Source organism: Opisthocomus hoazin, chromosome 2, assembly GCF_030867145.1.
Source record: "Opisthocomus hoazin isolate bOpiHoa1 chromosome 2, bOpiHoa1.hap1, whole genome shotgun sequence".
Lineage (NCBI taxonomy): Eukaryota > Metazoa > Chordata > Aves > Opisthocomiformes > Opisthocomidae > Opisthocomus > Opisthocomus hoazin.
In genome coordinates, this window is record NC_134415.1 from 36,892,348 (window position 1) to 36,914,038 (window position 21,691).

Sequence of the window (21,691 nt, forward strand, 5' to 3'; positions counted from 1 at the left end):
CATCGTATTGATGGACTTAGTAATTTTGGCGCTGTAATGCTTGTTTATGAGAAAAACAGTGGAAGGTAGCTAGTGTACCAAGGCATTTATTTATTTGCAAACTTCAAGGAGCAGTGAAATGTAACAGTGACCTCAGTTGCATTGATGCTCTCCAGTAGCAAAATTTCTAAAAATGAGATTTCAAATCCTAAAGTGATTTTGGTTTGCATGTGTCATTGCTTCAAGATGAAGAGAGCTGTGGCTTCTGCAGTGTTCAAGCTTTATGTACCTAAAAAGTTAAGAACAAAATTTGCTAATTGCATGCAAAAAAAGGCAGTGACTTAGCTTTATGGTTTAGTTTTTGTTCTAAAGCATTCTGTACTGTCAAAAGAAAGAGGATTTTGCAGGAAAAATTATAAATGATGCATAATAACTTCAGAAAAGTAAGAATGGATATAATCGCAATAATCTCTGATATAATCATTCTCTGATACACATATAAGAAATAATGCCATCATAATGCCAGTTTCCATGCTTCCCGTCTCAGAGATGGCAGCAGAACTTCAAAAGGTTTGGCTAGGTTTCTGCCTTTATTCTTAATGTAAAACTCTCTACCAATATTTAGTCTAATCAAAGCCAACAGATTAATACCATTCAGTCTTTCTTCTAGTACTGTTTCTAGTACTCCTCTTTTCAGCTTGAAATTATTGAAAGAATACCCTTTCATTTAGTAAAATAAGTTACAGTTATGTCAATAATTGATTTTTCAGTTTGCTAACATAGCAAATCAAGTCACACCTTCTGGTCAACTGGAAATAGGAATGCTGTGCCCTCCTGGTGCTTCTACCTCTCTCCCTCCCCTGAAGTTCTTCGAGCTAAACGAAGCAATTTACATTGCATTCCTTTGCAATTTGTATGAGGTCCAAGTAAATCTTTTCTCAAACTCCAGTAATGAAAAAAATACTTCATTCTTCAACATGAAATTTTTAAGTTTTCCTGGATTTTTTTTATCTTTGTGTTTGTTCCCTCTTTTTCCTTCTCGACAGCTTTTGTGTGTGTCTGTGTGACAGAAATAGCCACTAAACTCAGTATAATTTGCAGATAGTTTCATATAATCTAAAAGCTATAAATAATTTACCAGGAAAAAAAGCTTTATGAAGCTCTTTCACAGCCTTTTAATTACAACTGGGCAAAACAGAGGAGAGGTGAGAAATTGAAACATGATTATTTTATAAACAAAGCAACAACAACCATGCTCAATTTCTAATGAAGAGATTTCACTCACTTTCCCATTCGTTTGGGTCCTATTGTCTTTGAAAGGGATGTCACCCCAAATGCACGAAGTGTTTCTTTCCAGAAAAATGACCTTTATGCTAGCACACACAATTTGCATAGTAACAATAGGTTATGTGTATTATTTACTGACCACTTGGCAGACTAAGAACTTCGACAGAACTGTTTGCAGTTCACCATAAATTAAACGCAATCCTCGGAGTTCATATCTTTAAAGGTACAGATTCTGAACAGTGGCACTTTTTGGACAGTGAGAGTAGACCATATGTTACTAATTCAGACATGTACTTGATACGAGATTTGGGGTGTGATGACGCTCTTACTGACATGCTGTAGAGATACTGGATGAAGTATTTGTTGGAAATCTTTTTACTCTCTCCCTTTTGAAAAGTGCCATTAGCCTTTCAGCAGGGCGCTGGAGTGTAAGAGGACATTTGTGCAGCATGGCATGCTACGGTCAAGGGAAAAGTCCCATTAAGCAATTATATTAATTCTAAATTGTCTCTAAGAGGCACACACTGGCACAGCAGATGACGTTCTTCCCAGAAAAGATAGTACAGCCAGAAGAAAAGGCTGTTGCTTCCAAAACTCCTACCAGATAGGCTTATCAAATTCAGGTGTTCTCTCTTCATGAGAATATTTCTATCCAGTAATTTAATTTTATCCAAATAATCTATTTGTATCTTGGCAGCTGTCAATTAACATCATAAGTGCTCACATTAAACAACATACATGTATGGTACCATAGTTTTAAGACAGGGTTTATTGCAACAAAGGAAGACTCAGATTAACTGTTGGTATTACACAGCATATTGACACGTGATGCTTTTGTCTGACTCACTAACAGATGGCTCTGTATGTTCACTTGGAGCAATATATGCTGTCTATCTAAATTCCCAGTGTGTATGTCTATTTTTCAGTCATGACAGAGACCTGGGGTGCCTTTTCAAAAGGTGCCAAACTAATTTGGAAATTAAGGAGTTCAAAAGACCAGTCAGTTAAATCAGCTCTCAGACTGACCTATATGCCTATTCAAACCCAGTTTACAGAAGGGTGCTGGCATCCTGTGTCCAGCTGGCGGCTTAGTGTAGGTGTTTGGGTCTGCAAATTAGTCCCTGCATATAATTCAATGCCTTCCAATTTGCAAATGGTAGATGAGCTTGGTTTTCTCACTGAAAAGCTGATAGAGTGACATTCAAAAAAATAAACAAGCATTTGTTACTTAGAGAACATGTCCTGGAATATATTTCTGCGTGTCGTCAGAGAGACAAGGAGGCTGATAATGAGGACGATTTTTTTTCCATTAATCATCATAAATGCCAGAAAAGATAAAAGTTTAAAAACAAATTGAAAAGCTGATGATCTGAGACTGTTTTCTGTAGTTTTCCCTCTGCTTTAGCACGATTTTTTTTATTTTTAAGAATTCATTTGGTTGTGGGTGCTAATAAGAGAAAGCGTGTGTAAAATCTTGATCACTTATAAAACGAGCCCATCTTGGTACTTTGAGACTTTTCAATCAGGAAAGAAGAAAAGATCTATTACATGGTAAATATGACCCGGCAATGAACTTGACCTTTTCCAATTCATGTCTTTAGAATAAAAGCAGAACTGGACACAGGGGTATTTACTTACAGTTGCACACATACCCAGCAGACCTGGATGAAAATATTCTGTTGTTCCTGGCACAACAGCAGCAGAAATACAAGATTTTTAGAGGAGTTGAAATTTCAGTTCCTTGCTTTCAAGGGATATTGGGAAGCCCCTTAGGCCCCATCGTGCTGCCGCAGGCTGTAGGCAAGTAAGTGGACATGAAGGATGAGGAATCTTAAACCTGACCTTTGTCTCCAAGCCATTGGGCAATAAAGTTGAGTGGGCAAAGGATCAGCTTATTTTATGACAAATAAAGTAAGCAGAGGTCAACAGCAAACTGGCACGGGCACAGCTTAACTTAGCTTAGTAACATCTGTACTTTCAATGCCAATCATAAGGACACACAAAACCATGCAGTCTCCATGTCCATTTTCCCAACTCAACAATTCCTATGGAATCCAGCAGCAGGGTCTTTTCTTCCTGAAGGGAGATTTCTTCCAGTTCCACACAAATATAGCCTGCTGCTTTGTCATCCAATGCAATATGAGTCTCAGAAAGCACTCTATCACAGTTCTACACAGAAGAAACAAGTATTTCGTATCTGAAAGTCATCTTTGAAAAATGGCCAGCTCCCCTTTCTCTCTCAGCTCAGAAAATGGCTGACTCGCACATCAGTTCTTGCAAGAAATATAAAAATAGACCCTGCCACCACCGCAGAGCGATGCTGTATGCATTCTATGGAGCTCTTAAATACGGGTATATCAATCCAGCCAGACTCCATACATAACTACATATGGGTCATATCCCTGATCATATTATTTTTCAAAGATTGTTTTGTTTCTGTAAATTTCTCTGCTGTAGACAAGATAAACCTTGGAGCTCTCACTTTTCAATTTCATTACTGTAGACGGTATGTCAGAATCATGTTTCCACAAGCACTGCTGTCATGAAACGTATGAACAGCTACCACAAGAATACTGTCTATTTCTGTACAACTTTTTAACCACAAATTGCTGGATCAAACTGCCTAATTGAGGGATGTGAGCACAAGCAATAACTAAAAGTTCTTGCCATATCAGAGTAGCTCATCTCCAGTTAAAATGCCACTGAATGTGGGACCCAATACTCAAATAAAATAAAAATGTGTTCCTCCTAAATGTAATTTAATGCTCTCTCATTGTTTTAGGGAAGTACAAGATACAAATTCAGTCATCTTCACCTAGGAAGATGGCTGAGAGAATACCAGAGTAATGTTCAAAACATAACGCAAATTCAGAGTGAAATAACACCAAGTATTCTTTTTAAAGAAAGCAGTTCCTGCTGGTTTTCTGGTGATGCTGATGAGAGCTAATACAAGTGAATTGATTGTAAATTATTCAAAAGAACTGAAAGTTGCAAAGAATATTGCATAGATGATTAAAATAAAACCCAGAAAGCTGCAAACACATGGAAGAACTGAACTGCTGGTTCAACCCCCATGTGAGAATACCCAGTGCAGTGACTGATCTCTAGCGGAAATGTTGCAAATCATATACAAATTAGTGTGAATATTTATCAAATGTTTTAATTAAAATTGTCAAGCTGTTAGATTATGTTCCAAAAAAAATCAAAAGAGACAACAACCATGAAGCAGACACAGTGTAGCAGAACAAAAACTCAGCTGGAACCCACATCAGCAGCCAAGGAAAAAATACATCGTGTGAGCATCCCACAGCCTTAATTCAATAATACTCAGAAAGCCTGCACATCCCAAAGGGGGCATGTTGCTTGAAAATGGAATTCATTAATGCTCAAGCTCAAAAATCAATACAGGAAACCCACTGAACCAAAAAGCATATGCCGTGAGTCAAATTATCATCATTATAGATTAACTGTTTTCATATTTTTGCTTTCTTTATTCAAATCCAGATAAGCCCTCTTAAGACAAACAACCTTTGTTCTTGGGGAGCTCAACATTAAATTAGCTCTAATAAGCAGATAAAACAACACCTTGCATCCTGATGCTACAATGTGCTAAACTCTTTCCGCTAGTCAGCTGGAATAGAGAAGAGTCACCTTCTTGTGCAGCACCACCCTCCTTGCTCCCGTTGACAGTTTGGCACCACATCTCCCCTTCCAGAGGAAGGGCATTACCAAGCCATGTTTGCTTGCAGTATTAATGCAATCCCATGCAGTTATCACACAGAGCCAAAAGGAAAACTGAACATGGGTTGCAATTTCTGTGGCACAGTAAAATCCTATAAAATAAATGACTGAACAAAGGCCATTAGGGTTATTTAATTATTTTCTTGCAAATTTCCATGTATTTTGGGAGTAGAAAACCTCCAGAACTGGAGATAGGTGTTTAGTGCCAATACTTTCATTTAAGAAACTATATTTACCCTCCAATATAGATGAAAACCAAATCTAAATACAGTATTTGCTCATAAGATTATAATAGCTCTCTCTTGTCAAGCATGCTACAAACACGATTGCCACAGAGAACACATTAGACTGCTAAAGACACCTTAATTCAGATATTTCATATGTAAAGTTTTCACTGTAGATAGATATGTCGAAAAACATTTAAAACTATATATATCAGTAACACAAATATAAAATCTTATGTTAAGTAACTAATTAACAAATCAGCCTATAGTATAATGCATTAGGTAAACAGCACTCTTCCATTCTGCTAACACTGGCCACAAGAAATACTTGCTTAATGGTGAACACAGGGTTCACAGCACAGAATCACAGAATCACAGAATGGTAGGGGTTGGAAGGGACCTCTGTGCACCAACTCATTGGTTTCAGTGGAAGCTGCAAATTCTCAGCACTTCCAACACAGCCTCAGCTCTGTGTTAGAATCTTGGTACTGGGAGGAATGCTTAAGTGTTCTCTTCCTATAACTGTAAACAGAAGGATTTCCTGATGAGTTCAGGTTGATGGGCAGTCTGTTTGCAAATGTGTCCTGCGTAAATTATAGATGCAGAAGCCACAATTAATCAGCTTCTATAGTTCTCATTAAAAAGTAACTGCACTGCAAGGTAAAATAAATTTGCAGACAGCTACCTACTGCACTTGCCTTACATTTTATTTCAGAGGCAAAAAAATGGCGCCATTATTAAAGACAGTCTCTGCGTGGAAAAGATCCTTAGAATGAGAAACCGCATCAGAAATGAAAATGTAGAAAGCTCCCCATTTGCAGTTTCATTTCATTTCCTCTCCAACTTCTACGGATAACCTACTATTGTATTTTGTTTGCTTTCTTTATATCTCAGAATAAGTACGGTTCCAGATTCATAAACAGAATTCACAGATCATTTAAGGCTGGATTTGGAATAGGCCTGACTCTGTAATAAGTCCCAACACCTTTAATTTTCTTCCTTCTTCCTCTGGGTTCTGTAAAGCTTTTCATTGTGCAGCTACTGTCCTTTAGATTGTATTCGAGCCTAAGCATTCTATTTGCCATTTGATTATCTTGCTGCTTTTCCCATGACCACAAATACTGAAATCCTGCCTCATAAATCACAAGGTTTTCAAGAGACTGGACAGCTAATATCTGGCAACAAAGTTCGCTTTCTTCCATAGCACTGAGTATGTTCTAGCTCTAAACCCTAAGGGGCTATGGCTATAGACTACCAATTTATAATATGCATCCTATGTGAATTTTCAACAACAGGAGAGTAAAAGTCAGTTGTCTCTTTCCTCTTCAAAAAAAAATCCCATCTAAAATTACGTCTCAAAATCTGGACAGACCTGTGTAATATGAGAGCAAAGTAAGCATTTATGACTCCAAAGCATTTTTTTCCTTGTTGTTGCGAGTCATGCTTGGCATAAATATACCATCTTTAAGCAAATCATCTTGATAACAACCTATTCTTCAAAATTGCTTGCAACACCTCCCAGTTGACTGGAGAGGAGTCTTTTCGTCTGTTGTTTCTTTACTTGTTACATTATTTCAGAAAGTACCTATACAGGCTTTTAGAGCAAAGACTGGTACCACTAAACATACAGTTTATCAGAAAACTTTTTGCCAATATCTAGTTTATTAATGAAACCACCTCTGATAAATTCTTAGTTTCCTGGCCTATAACAAACAATACCTCAGATCTTGCTCCAGGTGTGTTAAAAAAACCCAACACCATTGTATCTAATTTGTAAATAAACCCCAGAGGCAGTAGCTTGTGTTAGATCACCCAAAGGCCAGCCATAGACACAGGAGTAGCACCCAGGCTCCTGAGCTTTGGGACAGCTTTTGAGCCAGTAGGCCATACCCACAGAGTTACGGTCACACATCTTTACAGTGAAATTCACATTTGCCAGAGAAGTCCCATCACAGTCCAGGGGACAACTCATATATTTTACACATCAATGAGTACCCATAACACCTCACAGTTAGCATCTCTTCTACAGAGAAGCAAAGACGGAATAGCATGTTAATAAAACAGCTTTTTTTGGTATTATAAGTCCAGAATAAAACAGCATTTTTCTAACAGCTAATACCACTGCCATTTAGTAAAATGCTAACCGTGTATTATAACATTTGCTTCATTACCATTGATTTTATTTCCTTTCATTCCTAACTTAATTTTGATGACTGCCTCATAATAGCTAGATAAGGAAAGAAACATCACTGTTTAGCAGGCACACCCTTATGTGGATTTTTGCTCCATCATTATGAAATTAAAGCCAGGGAGTGAATGCTACAGGCAAACCGGTAAAATGTGTTTACTTCCCCTGGGAAAAAATGTCAGCAGAAAAGTGAACAACTACATGCACACATATTAGAAAGCATTAATACTGCCTGCAGTTCTAGAGCTGTTTAAAAACTGCCTTTGGTGTTCACGGACTACTTGCATCTGAACATATATCTATCTGGATATATGCATATTTTCCTCTTTCCTAATGATAACAATAAAACTATGTGCATGAAGGAAATCTATTTTTATAAAGTTTACAAGGCTGCATTTCCATACAATTCTAAAGGAAACTGCTGTATGAAGAAACGATGATGCAATCATTTCCCAAATTTGAAAATCATACATAGGTCACAACAAGGGATTTTTCTCTGGTAAAGCTGTCCGACACTGCAGAAGGAGGAACAAGGTGACTGAGACTGTGGTTTAATCAGGTCCTAAATCTATTCGCTCGACAAACACAGGAAATAAGCTGGCAATAACTCATCTGTTACTGGTCACTCTTCATCTTCCAGCCCCGCAAACACAACACTGGCAGTAGGGAAGGCAGCGCTGCTCTCAGCTCGCGCAGGAGAGCAGCCGTTTATTCCTCCACTCCTGCTCCAAAGAGAGGTGGAAAGGAGCCCCTGGGTGTGGAAGGCACTGCAAGCACATCCTCGGCTCTCCCAGATGGCCCCCACCACTGCCACTCCCTGGGGGGAGTGGAAAACAGATGGAAGAAAATTCAAAGGGCTCCAGATTTAAAAAAAACTCCTGTACTGTGAGGGCAATGTGGTGGGGGGCACAGCGTTTATAGAACCTCTGATCACTTCTGACAACCACTCAAGATGTGCTCCTTCAGACTAACAGCCTCTATGAAGTCAAAGCAGTGCTTGTTTTAACGCCAACTGAACAGTAAACATAAAACAGTAGTGAGGGACTCAGTATAAGCAACTAGAAGGGAGAAAGAAAATCTGCTGTTTGGCAGAAACAATCTGCTAAGCAAGTCTGGGAGTCACAAGGAACAATAGAGAGAGCGTCCGCATGCCAGAGCAGCCACCACCTTCCCTGGGTTTTGAGCATCACAGTTACTCTAGATTTTAGCTAACAGCAAGATAATTATATCAGGCTCTGTAACACAGCATGGTAAATCATCATGCAGGAGCCAAGCAGTGGCTTAATAAAAGTCAGGTGGCCGTAAATCTATGGAGAATGAAATTCACAGAAATCTTTCCATTCCTGATGGTTGCACACTCGGCCACAATCCCACCTCCGGGTTTGTTCCCAGGCATCCCATGTTCTGGGCTTGCATCGCTGCAGGCACCTGTGTATATACATAGGTAGCATACCCACTGCTGTTAATCCTACTGAAATTCCCAGCACAGTTAGCTTTTTATCGAAGCCGGCCCTTGATGTGGACTGTCAAACAGATATTGGCAGTGATGTTTGGAAGGATTTCCTGTGGTAATTTCCAGGCAAACAAAAAAGACGTTAATTAGACATTATCACCACATATGATGAATAACACGAGATGGCAGAACCTTGCTCAGACAGAAAAAAACAGAATACAAAAACACACAGATTCTTTTAATTAGACCCGCTCATAACATCAGTCCCAATGCTATAAAAGATCTTTGGCACAGCAGCTATGTTTTTGTCTACATGACAAATTCACTGTTACCAATACTGTGTCTCTTGCAACTTATTAAAAAACACCCCAAACCAAAAAAAACAAAACTTCTAAAACACTTCAACACTTTCCGAATTAGGAATGCCCTAAAATGTGTTTGCAGCTAAGTGCACATCCACAAATTATTTTTATGGCTGTATTTATGGGAAAAGGAAGATAGTCCCAGTTGCTGTCAGCATCGCTTGCTTCTCCACTGTTGACAAAAATGGTTTTTGTGTGCTGAAGACATTTGCAGCTAGTGTAGTTCAAAGACGTTAGGCCTGCTCTGCTTTCCTTGCAGGCAGGCAGAACCTTCCCACTGATTTTAATGGGACTTGAATTTAGTGCACAGAGAGACACAAAGTGAGGCTTTTTTAGCACTATTAGTGATAGCATCTGCCACTATATTTCCTATGAAAAGAAAGACTATGCAATACCTTTGAGATGTCTGAAACAAGCTGTTAATATGTAAGCTTTCAGTCTCTACTAGAATATTGTTTGCAATCTCAAAGTCAAACCCAGTAGCGTATGCAAGCTGGAATTAAATGCTATAGTACATATTGAAGACATTTAACACTAGATGTCAAAATAAGCATGTATCCATTAAAACTCCTATTACAAATACATCCACTCAAACTCAGACGCCGCAATATAAAAGAAAAGTGTGCCTGGAATGTATTCAATGTCAGGAAGGATAAATTAAAATGTGAGAATGCTATTTCTTTTCCCACACTCAAGCTATGTTTATCAGATCACCAGATTGGGGATAGAAATGAGGTAGTATTAAATGAAAACAAAAAAATACAATTGATATAGCACTGATAGTCTAACCACAACCCACAAAGGCAAAGGCTGAGCTCAGACTAAGCATCTACCATTTATTTGTCAGAGCTTTACCCCACTAATTATTAACAGAATTTGTTCTAACCCACAGGCATGACATGTCTCTGAATATCACATTTACCCCAATATCTGCTTATAAAGCCTACCAAAATACAAGTCTTTCTCATGTCTGTCTTTTCACAAATTGCATTTGTTTTAGTATTAAAGCAGGGAATTATTCTGTCTTTGGATAAAAGGGTTTATTTGACACTTGTCTTTGCTCGCCCTAACACTCCACAACATTTAGGCAGTAATGACTTGCATTTATACAGTCTGCTCAAGTCCTATTAAGCTGCAGTCGAGTCAATTTTAACTCAAGTTGTGGAATACACAATAATAACATTTAGCTGCACAGCACATAAGTACACTCTATCTAAATTGCAAAATGCACAACGTATCACTGTGACAGATATGAGTGCACATAACAAAAACTTGATGGATGTGGATTCTGTCCCATTGCTCTACAGTTTGGTGGTCTTGGCTTCTCTGAAACTGCAGAGGCACAGCTCCACTGTAACAGAATGAAGTGCAACAAGGGAAGCACAGAGACACCTCTCGTCCAGAAAGGTACACACTCACAAGATACCAATCTACTTCACAGAATCACAGAATGGTTTGGGTTGGAAGGGACCTTTGAAAATCGTCTAGTCCAATGCCCCTAAAATGTTTCCAGAATTAGAATAAAGACACAGCGGCTTTCCCCCCCCTCCTTAAACAGTAACTATTACATGAGAACACAGGGGAAGTCCAAGAAACCCCTGTAGCTATGGGTAATCCACCACGGGGTGAAGCTGCAGTTTGCCTAGCTGCCTCTGCCTTCCCCTGTAGCTTCCTACCTCCTCTCTCTACTGCCAGCAATGTTCAGACTTACCCATAGTTTATATTATCCAAAAGGGAAATGCAGTAAATAAGCTTTGCTGAAGGAAGAGAAGGACGTGAAGTTGCCTCATAAGGGATCATTATCTCAAGAAAATGAGAGCATTCACTTGACCATTACATTATTGACCAAGTTTCATTTGCAAGCAATTGCACTCTGAGCGCTCTCCTTTGGCACGGCTGTTGCTGTAGCCAATCCCTTTGTCATTTCCCACACACTCTAACTGCATAGTCCCATAGTTTTGCTCTGAACTGAGGCAAACATTTGTATCAGCTTTCATTTTAACGTGATCTCGTCTATGTCAAACACAATTCTCCTTTTTCTGCATGTGCAAGGATTGCACATGCTCTTACCCTTCCCAAAGGACGTTTATAACATAACTTCAGTGGCAAGATACATAGCCAGGAACAAAGGCCAACAGGGAGATTTTGAATGGGTAAGATAGTTTGTCTCCAGTTGGTTTCAGTAGGAACCAGATGCCATTGCACTCATGTTAGCCCTCTCTCATCTTTAAAATGCAGCCGCTTTGTGCTTCACTGCCAGGAACTGTTGCTACTGGCAAAGGGCAGTATATCTGAAATAGGGATCTTTTTACATTGCTAGGTAGAAAGATGTCCAAAGAACGTAGCAGAGACAAACTTTTGCCAGCCACAATCTTAGCAGACAGTGAAAACCACTATCAAAAACGGGCTTTGGATACTTCTACACTTTAAACTATGCACAGAAATGTGGAACCATTATGAGAAACTGAAAACATAATTAAACTTAGGAAAAAATAAAAATTAGTGCAGCAGTAATCTGCTCATTCATTTCCATAGCTGCTACCTTTAAATAAGTATTTATAATATCAAGACTTTCCTGTGTATTCCCACACAATCTTCTCTACAAATGGCTCTTAGATTTCAAAAGACAAAACTCTTTAAATAAATCTGCCCTGTGTTTGGATAGGATATCTTTATCTATAATTTCTTCTCACTGGATGCTTAAATACATACGCACAGAACTGCTCACTCTCAGGATACTTCCTGTGCAGTTACAGAAGAGCTACCGGCTAAAAAGCCTGCAGACTCAATATTCCTCTGCTTCCTAGTTTTCATGGTTGCCAAGACTAGACCCAGTGGTCAGCAAATGCAATGGAAAGATTCCCACTGTTTTCAATGGGCTTTGGTTTCGGCTCCAATCCCTCCTTTAGAAAATATAAATCTCATTCAAATCAGCCTAGCAGTACATAAACTGGAAAATGAAACTCCCCAGCCTTCAAAATCAGATCTCATACACATGATATAGTTTTAGAAATATGTTTCCTCTGCTAGCATTGACTGCCTGTGAGTCACTCTGTCAAACTGACACAGATAGGAATGCTTATTGGGGTTCAACAGGAAAGTGAAGCCAGTTATTCCATGAGAATATATCTTCTCAAGGCAGCTGGCAACGACCCCCTTCCCTCGGCATAAGTGAACACCAAAGTAGATGGAAAAGAGATGCCTGTAAGATGCACAAGTAAATGGTTAACACACCAAATAACAGAAAAAACATAAAAGGCAGAAGATCGAGAGGCAGTCAAGACAAAAGACTCAGCAAGGAATTGCTGAGATGAATGCAAAAGACCATATGGGAATGCTCCAGAACAAACAGCACGTTAAAAATCACATACATCATCAGCATAATTTCCAAATAAGATAGTATCAGCTCCAATTCTTGAACATCAGATTTACCTAAAAGAAATCTTAACACACTGTGAGGTGCTTTTTTTCTTTTAACAATAGCTATACTCTGAAACTAGCTTTAGGAGAAATTCGAAGTATCACATGATTCATCATGATTTCTTCTACTTCCCCATGTTTCTCTTGCCACTCCCATCTCATTTTAGAAATGAAGGGCCAGTCTCTAAAACTGGGCATCTAAGTCTGCACACAGGTTGTCTATTCAGCAGTTTCGAGCATATGGACACCCTGCACAATATCAAAAGATCTTCTCGACATCTAACAACTTATCTGATCTTCAGAGAACCATCATTCAAGTCATCTTTATCCTTAGAGCATAATCTAGCGAAGTCTTGGGCACCTATCCTCATCACTAAGCTGTGCAAGTCAGTTAATTGACTGTAAATAATAAAATATTCTCAGTGAAGAAAACAGCTCAATATTTAACAGTTGCCAGAAGCATCACTTTCATTTGCAAGGGTACTCCACACTAAATTGGCACCTGGTATCCTCAGTTTTGAGCAGAGCTTGGCAGAAAGCATTTGGTAAATCATAAGTTTCAGGCATAACCACTCAGAGATAATCTGAGTGCCGTGACCAGTGTCCACGAGCAAAGAAAATGAGGTAACCTGGTATTCTTCAGATCAGCCTGAGGCAGTTTTATTACAGGGATATCTAAAAATGGAGTACCAGGTTAGGAGATTTGACTGGAGCATCGGCATCAAAGAATAGAGAGGAAAATCACACTGCAGCGTGCGTGCCTCCCCCTGCCAGGCTCCCCACGCAGACTCGAGCACGATGCGGCAGCGCTACCCTGACAGCTGACGGCAGGATTCACGGCAGACCAGACCGCTCTGACTCACAAGCAGCAGGTAACGCGGGTGGGGGAACTGCTGCTTTAAATACATTTTCAGAAACTATCAGGTTTCCTTGCAATACAAATGGAATACCAAGGGGCCCTCTTGGGGATGCTTCTTTCCTTGTTCTTCAATTATAGAAAAAATACACATATATAATATTTTTTTCCCCTTCTTTCTTCTATCAATTCAAGTGATATCATTGCACAAGAGACTGTTGCCAGTGAAAATTCAAATCAAGCAACATCAGGTTTGCGTTCCCATTTGGCCACTACATTTTTATTCCCCCAACAATGTGACCAAGGCAAGAAACCTCTCTGCTCTAAATGCAGTAGGTTGACTAAATCATCATGCTTTTGTTGTCAGCATCTCTCAGCCACCTACTCCCTGTTTCTTCACAGCTCCCCGCAAAAAAATAGCCATGACATACAGGCACATTAGAAGATGGTTTTGAAAACAGGGAATTGAAGTGCAGACCCTGCTGCCATCAGTTTACTAGGGGACTCTGTCATATCAACCAGCAGCTACTCAATTGCTCACTATTTCTTCAGACAGGCTAAAATTAGATTTTGGACACCAGGTCATAAAGTGTAATTGGAAAGTGTATGTATCATCTCTAAAGCCACAGACAACGTATCTAGCATCTGTAGGTTCAACAGTATAATTATATACCATACAAAATAGCAGTAAAGCCGAGAAGAGTAAAGTTAAAAGCAAACGCTTTGGAAAGGTATGTCTTTTGTAGATCTCATGTAGTAGGTTACAATTTTGCAATAGTTAGTCCTTGGCTTCAGTACCATCATAAAGATAAATTAGTCACAAGAGTAATGACGCCCAAAATGTTCACTCAGTTACAGTGGCCTTGAAATTTTCATCGCTATTAGCAGTTAGCTACATTACCTATCTTAAAAACAGAGTACTTGCCCACTTTGGATGAGAGAATGGCTATTGTGATTTTTTTCAACCAGGCAAAAACGTGTATGAATATCTCAGACAAATATATGCTAATTCAGGCTTCCTGTAAGCCATCAGATTGGCAAACACAAAACCATACAACTTAATTTCTCTCATAGCTGTTGCTAAGAATATATTTTTTAAAGAACTTGGTCTTTTAGAATTAAAGTTTAAATTTCCTCAGACGCTCTGTTCCTCTGGCAACTCATTTCTTGACTTAAGAGGCTTTCTGTGGAATTGAAAACATCTACCATTAAGTCTGATGCCATTACTCTGACCTCTATTTTGTCTCAGCTGACCTTAGACTCTGAGCAATCGCCTCTGCTTGAGGCTACCTCGTGTTTCAAAAGTTACAGAGGATCCACATTTCATTAAGACTCGGGATGCAATATGAATTTCCAGTTTTGTTCAAATTAGTCAATAAAATATTATCGTTTGTTTCTTTATGAGACTTTGCTTCTACTTTCTCTTGCTACGAAGGTTTCCAGAATGCAAGTGTTTAACTTCTAAATCTATGTTAAGAAAATTCTTCCTTGGCTGAACTACTTAGAGATGTATCAGAATGGCCACTATTATTTAAAAGCCCTGACCCAAACCAGTTCATGGCTGGTCTGGATAACAGAAACCTGATAAAGGCCAGATGTGAGAGCAGCTCTTTCTGGCAATTTCACTAGGACAGCTCCCTAAACTATTAAAGATTACACTTCTCAGACTGGATAAGAAACCTCTCCAGTGCACTCCCGTGGTCTAAAAAGGTGTTGCCAGAGGGTGCCATGGGAGCAGCAGGCCAGAGGTGCCGTATTTTCAGCAGTGACACAACCGAGGACCAAGGTACAGTCACAGGAGTGAGCTGCTATTCCTGGATTGTAAACAAATCCCCATTTGCAAAGCTTCAAGACAACACAGCCCATGCTGAAAAAATAAAAAACCAAGCAAATCCTGTGTTGCTCTATAGTGACAGTAATGGACAGCAAAACACCAGACCTGGTTGTTATTCTTCTCCCAGCCTCCCCTGGAGTGAACTCTTTAAGAGAAGATATGGGAAAGAGACCAGAAGAAGGAACCAAAACCAACAAGCAGCTTTGAACGAAGAGGTTTTTCATCATCTAGCCACGAATGAGCACTGAAGGACTTGGGTCTGAAGGTCTACCAAAGAGACAGCTAGGGAGGGACACGATACCAACGTCTCCATTCTGTGATTCTGTCTCGGTGTGCAAAAGGTGGTGCAGAGGCGATCCATCACTCCCCATGTGCACAAAGGGATGCGAGCGGAGGACTGCCATTTAGACACAGAAGTCTAAATCTAATACACGGCTGTGTGAGAAGTGGAGCAGGCTGCCAGCCAAGGCGATAAAGCCTTCTTCATTAGGATTATCAGGAAAAGGCTGGGCAAGCGTCTGTCAGGCAGCATCCACGTGCCACCTCTCCAGGCACAGAAACGGTAACTCCAAAGCCTCTTTCTGTGATAGAGACTTCCCATGTTGACCACAACTCTTCCTTAGGCTTTCAGAAGGTAAGGTCCTCATGTCCCAAATTTTAGATGTGCATTTGATTTTAAACAGTTGCATAAATAATAGATATATTTAAATACATTTTTTTATAAATAACTTGCCCCTGGCTGCACAGTTGTGGCTGAAGCCTAATGAAAAGATCCCTTATGTAATCTGCAACTGTGTGTGTTTGTTAACTAAAGAAAAATGCTTTGCAGCAACATGGAATAAAAACCACACCCTGGAAATTCAAAATAATTACCTTGAAATAAGTCATTTACAGGTATGAATTTTAAACAGCCTGTATATCACAGACTTTGTCTGGAATTTTCACATGTTGAAATCTAAGCTTTTTTTAATATCCTGAGATGCTACTTACTCGGATAGAAGAGACCATCAAGCCTTATTCTTGTTAATACTGTCAGATCTTATCTTAAATTCACTGTGCCATTAGGATCAATATTTCTTTGCTCAGCACATCTCTAATAAAGCAGCTACACTGATGCAGAATCTTTGAAGTATGCCACTCCTCTCACCCTCTCCAAAAGAAAATGCAAAAGCACAGTAAGCCATTTGCATTTATTACCACATTTTCTGTGAGTAGCATTTTATCCCTCTAAAGATGCATCTTCGTCTCTTTTAATTAAAATTTATTGTTGTAATTTACATGATGTATTGTTGTCACATACACTGCCACCTTTCTGTCACCATTTTTAAGAGCTTTTTAAAAATCTACCCAACCTGTGGCACATCTAAATTTTTCCACAGGTCAATGTGTAGGTGTTTATAACAAGTATTAAACTCAGCAAATGGTTGAGCACTCTTATTTCATCACATTAAAAAAGTAAAAACACAGTAGTATATCTGATGAAAATACAGACTTCATATATTCTGAATGGAGTAAATCCTGCTCCCATACAAGACAACGAGAAACATATTGCCCAGTATGCAGAGTGGGAAAAGGATTTGGTTTACAGTGGATAACAATAACAGACATAATTGGAAATGCAATGCTCTGTCTTGGTCCCAGAACAGAACTGGACACCCATCATGCTGCATGCTTTATGAATACATAATAAAATTATGGTCCCTGATCCAAAGACCTTTCATGGTAACTGTAGAAACAGAGACCACAAATGAATCTACTAAACAGATGGCAGCGATGAGAGCATCGGATGATCAGTAAATCTATACTGCTATGAAATACTGCTGGTAGTCTTTAAGTAGAAGCGTGCAAAGAGGATCCTCACCTGTAACACATGCTGCGAGGACACATCACGGCATGTCCCTGCCGCACCCGACAGAAAGAGGCAACGCTTCTGCCATGTACTCAGCAAGCCAACACCGCACCTGAAACAGAGACATGTAAAGGCAAAACAGGGGCCCAGGCAGGTTTGCAAAAGTAAAATGCTGCATGCATAAGAATAGAGGACCGCAAGTACAAATAAACTTTATTCTGCCTGTCCGTCACATCTGCAGGTGAATGACACACAGTGGCACCTCGCTCTTGGTGGAGCATGGTGTTTTACATTCAGACCCAGCTCCCTCCTTCTCTCACTTTCCACACTTGTTTTCATCAAAAATTCACAGCAAACACACACAAGAAACTGGCTTTTCAGTCAAAGAAAGACACAGCCCAAAGAAGACTTGAGCTCTAGTCACATACCCACTGAAGACCAGGTCTATTGGCTATAGAAATCCCAGTCGATTCATTTCCTGGCAAAAGAACTGTTTTCCTCCCTGTCTTGGGTCAGTGCTCTTCAACTTCTTGTCTGTACCATATACTTCCACAAGAAGTTGCAATGTTCTTAGTACCTGTTCTCTGGCGTGCTTATGTGCCTGCAATACTGGCATACATTAATACAAATGAGTTTACATTGTATTTCAGTTAATAGGATTTAAATGCGACCATGCAAAAATCTGCATGGCAACTAATATGAAGTCGCTTAATTATACAGTTCTCAGAGCTTACTTTCTTTGTGTTTACAGTCCTGTATCCTGAGTGTCTTTGTGGTTTGGTGTAGGAGGAGGGCATAATTAAACTTTAACAACTTTTCTTCATTAATTTCGCTTAACAGCCTCATAGAGAGGAGAGATGGTCTTAGCTGGAATGGCTGTAATTTATTGCCTTCCTACTCTGATGCTGCCTGCTGTAAGGAGAAAAGCTATGAAAAAATACTTGGGATCAGACTTCCACGCAGACCTCAGGGCAAATGAGGGCATCCTCCCCTCCTCCTTCTCTTGTCTTACAGGCAAGCAGCACACACCTTCTGTGCCTTGCAGTCCAACTAATTTCCACTTTTTCCAGTCCAACAAATGTTTCTCCCTGACCACTTCTGTGGTCACCTAAAAGACGTTTTGCCATACAAATGAATTAACTGCAGGTTTCAGCATATCTTCCCAAATACAGCATTAGTTTCTTCATTCTGACCTTCCATGCCTGAAAGGTAGTTCAGACAGACGCAGAAATACAGGTGAGCTCTTAAACAGCAGGTCTCCCCCCCAGTAAAAAATGCCACCGTAATTACTGTCACTCCTGCTGGCAGTTAAAGAATCAGAGCAATAAGAGGTGGCAAAGCCGAGCACATCACCTAGTGTATCCCTCCGCAAGTTCTTGATTGTTGTCTATGTTTCTTCCATGCAGCTTGACAAGGCTTGTTAAAAATGCCCAAAACAATTAAGTTTTAATGCCTTCCTTTGGGAGACAATGCCAGGTTGTAACAGATTTTACTGTCTCAATGACTTCCCTGATATTCTGTCTAAATTTCGCTTCTTAATAATTTCCTCTCATTATTTCTTTCTTCAGACCTGCTGTCAAACCCTTCCACTTCATCCAGCACCACCATCCTTCAGGTATATAAAAGCATTATCTACTATTCTTTCCTAATGTAACCGCCATGTTTTCCACATCATTTTTGCTCCTCTTGGTGACAGAGCCAAAGAATGAATTTAAGTTCATTTTAAATCCCCATGCCACCTTTCCTGAAGACACATTAGCGCGTTGTACCAGGACAACTTGCACTGTTGTTGTTGTGTACTTACACTGTTAGTCTGGGAGCCAACGTGAACACAGTAATTTACCTCGCTAGTTGTAAAGAAATTCTTTCACATGACAGAAATATTTACTCCCAACACTCTTCTAAAACAGTATGAATCTGATCCCTGTGGGGCATGCTGCATATTTTGTCTTTTTGCAAAAAATATAGAAATTACACGGGGGGGAAGGCTAAACCATACAGTTGCAGAGCTGTAGCAGGGTGGAAGGTAACTCTACCTTTCAGACTCAGCTGGTTTGCCTTGTGTACATTATCTACTTTCATTCAGCGTTTACTTAATGTGTATAAATACTTAACACTATAGATAGTAGCTCTTAATCATTTTCAGTGTTCAATATAACGAACATCTAGCCAAAAAATATTGCTAAAATTTTCTGTGCTTGATGAAAAACCTCTAGATACGTAACGTTCATTTATTAACTGTCCTAAAAAAAGACAAACAGAAACAGCAGATGAGGGCATTTGTATTCTAAACTCAGCAGACAGCTGAAGTTCAGCTACATGCCTAGAAAATAAGCTCTTCAGCATGCCCTTGATGACAGAAGAAAACCCATTAGTGTATCGTGAAAGTGCCTGCTAGAAGATCTGATCATTTCAGCTTGGTCAGCTATCATTCATCAACTGTTTGATAGCAGATGCGAATTCAAACTCCCCAGAGCAGATAAAAATTGTGCCTGAGAGTTTAGGACATAATCAACAGAAGTAGGTAACAAACAGACACACGATCTCAAGAAACATGTTTCTGTGACTATAATGATGCAAGATCTTTTATACAACATCAAAAAATGACTCTTAATGTCAGAAAAAGCATGCGGGTGGCCTGCCTTAGTGTCAGATAGTAAATAACAGCCCTTTGCCAGTGCAAAGCAGACAGAAATTAAGGACAAATAGCACTCTGGTGTCAAGATACTGTCTGTCCCCACCAGCCTAAAAAATACTTTCAGCCAACCAGGGCAGTTCCAACCACAGTCAGAGTCCCAGGTAAGTTATCAGCAAATTCTTTGTCCAAGAGAGAGCAAATGCCCTAATAAATTTGGCTATTATGTAGCAGTAAAGTGATAAGACAATCTCTGTCTCCTTTCTTCCCAGTGATAGCACAAACACAGTCAGGCATGATCCTGTTTTTAAAATGTAAAAAAAAAGGCAGTGACAATACTAGGAAATTGAATTTGGCTGCATTGTGTGACATGGTATGAATAAAATTTGAATCTCAGAAAAGCTGCAACATTTTCAAGTTCAGAAAGTAACCTAATTAAGAATTTCAAGTCTACATAATACAGATCCCACCTCTTTTTTTACTCTCATTCATCAGCCCCACTGAAGTTAGCAGGAGGCATCTTCTGGCACAGAGAGTATTACATCTCAAGTGTCTCTTGTGTTAAAGCAGTGCCACCTGTGCTACCACACTTATGCATATCTGTAATATTCTGCTACTGGAGCAGCTGTATTCATATCCTCCTTTCTCCACACAGAACAATAAACCAGCCTTCACCGTGTAACAGCATATGGCCAACTGCAAAAGCACTGTCCCCTCCCTCATAACCCAGTAAATGTGATTTTGGCCATAAATAATAAAAGGCCATAGGTTTTACATTGATCTGACAGTGCACGGTCTCTGTAGTTGTCTGGGACTGCCTTGGCCTCAGCTGGTTTTAGCATGTTTTAGCAGTCATCTAGTGGGTTGAGTGATAATTCCCTAATCTGTTTCATTTTAAATTCCGCAAATACAATAATAATAAATGGTAAAGGTCTGACAAACACAAGTAGTCCCTACATAAAAACAGCAGCCCTTTATGTTAGTTGCTGCTGGGAGTGCAACTTCAAAACTTCAGAGAGAAACAAACAGAAATAAACTCAGACTCGAGACTGAGGAAGCAGAATTTCTATGCCGAACATCATGCAGCTCCTGCTGAAGACCCTGAGGTGACTCAAGACTTGTCACAGCCCCCCTTCTGCTCTGCTGGAGGCAGACTGAGGCTGCCGACCACAGGACGCAGGGCTGGGGGACAGACCATAGCACTGGAGAAAAGGGGTAGAGAGAAACGAGGTCTTTGTGTAACAATTTTCACTGTGTTATTACTGAGGCTTTTCTACAATCATTTGACAATTTGGAGTATGTTAGAGTATTAATTGTACTATGAATAAATTCTTTTCTCCATATATAAGGTGTATTCCCTTTTTAAGGTTCTTCCTGTTATGCTTTTATATATTTTATATATATATATATATGTATATATATCATAGAATAGCTCAAGTTGGAAGGGACCCTTACGGATCACTGAATCTAACTCCCTGCTCCTTGCAGGACTATCTAAAACTAAATCATATGACTAAAAGCATCATCCAGATGCTGCTTGAACTCTGACAGGTTTGATGCTGTGACCACTTGCCTGGGGAGGCTGTTCCAGAGACCAACCACCCTCTCAGCAAGGAACCTTTTCCTCAATGTCCAGTTTGAACTTCCTCTGACTCAGCTTTGGGTCCTTTCCACATGTCCTATCGTTGGTCACCAGGAAGAGGACCACATATAACCCACTATTACTCTTCCATTTACACTGTGGAAAACTTCTGTCTCATAAAACCTTCGTATCATGTGCTTTTCAAATAAGGTGTAAAGTTTTCTTTATGATGACAGTAAGAACTACATCGGAAACTTCATCAAATCTGCCCTACTGTGTCA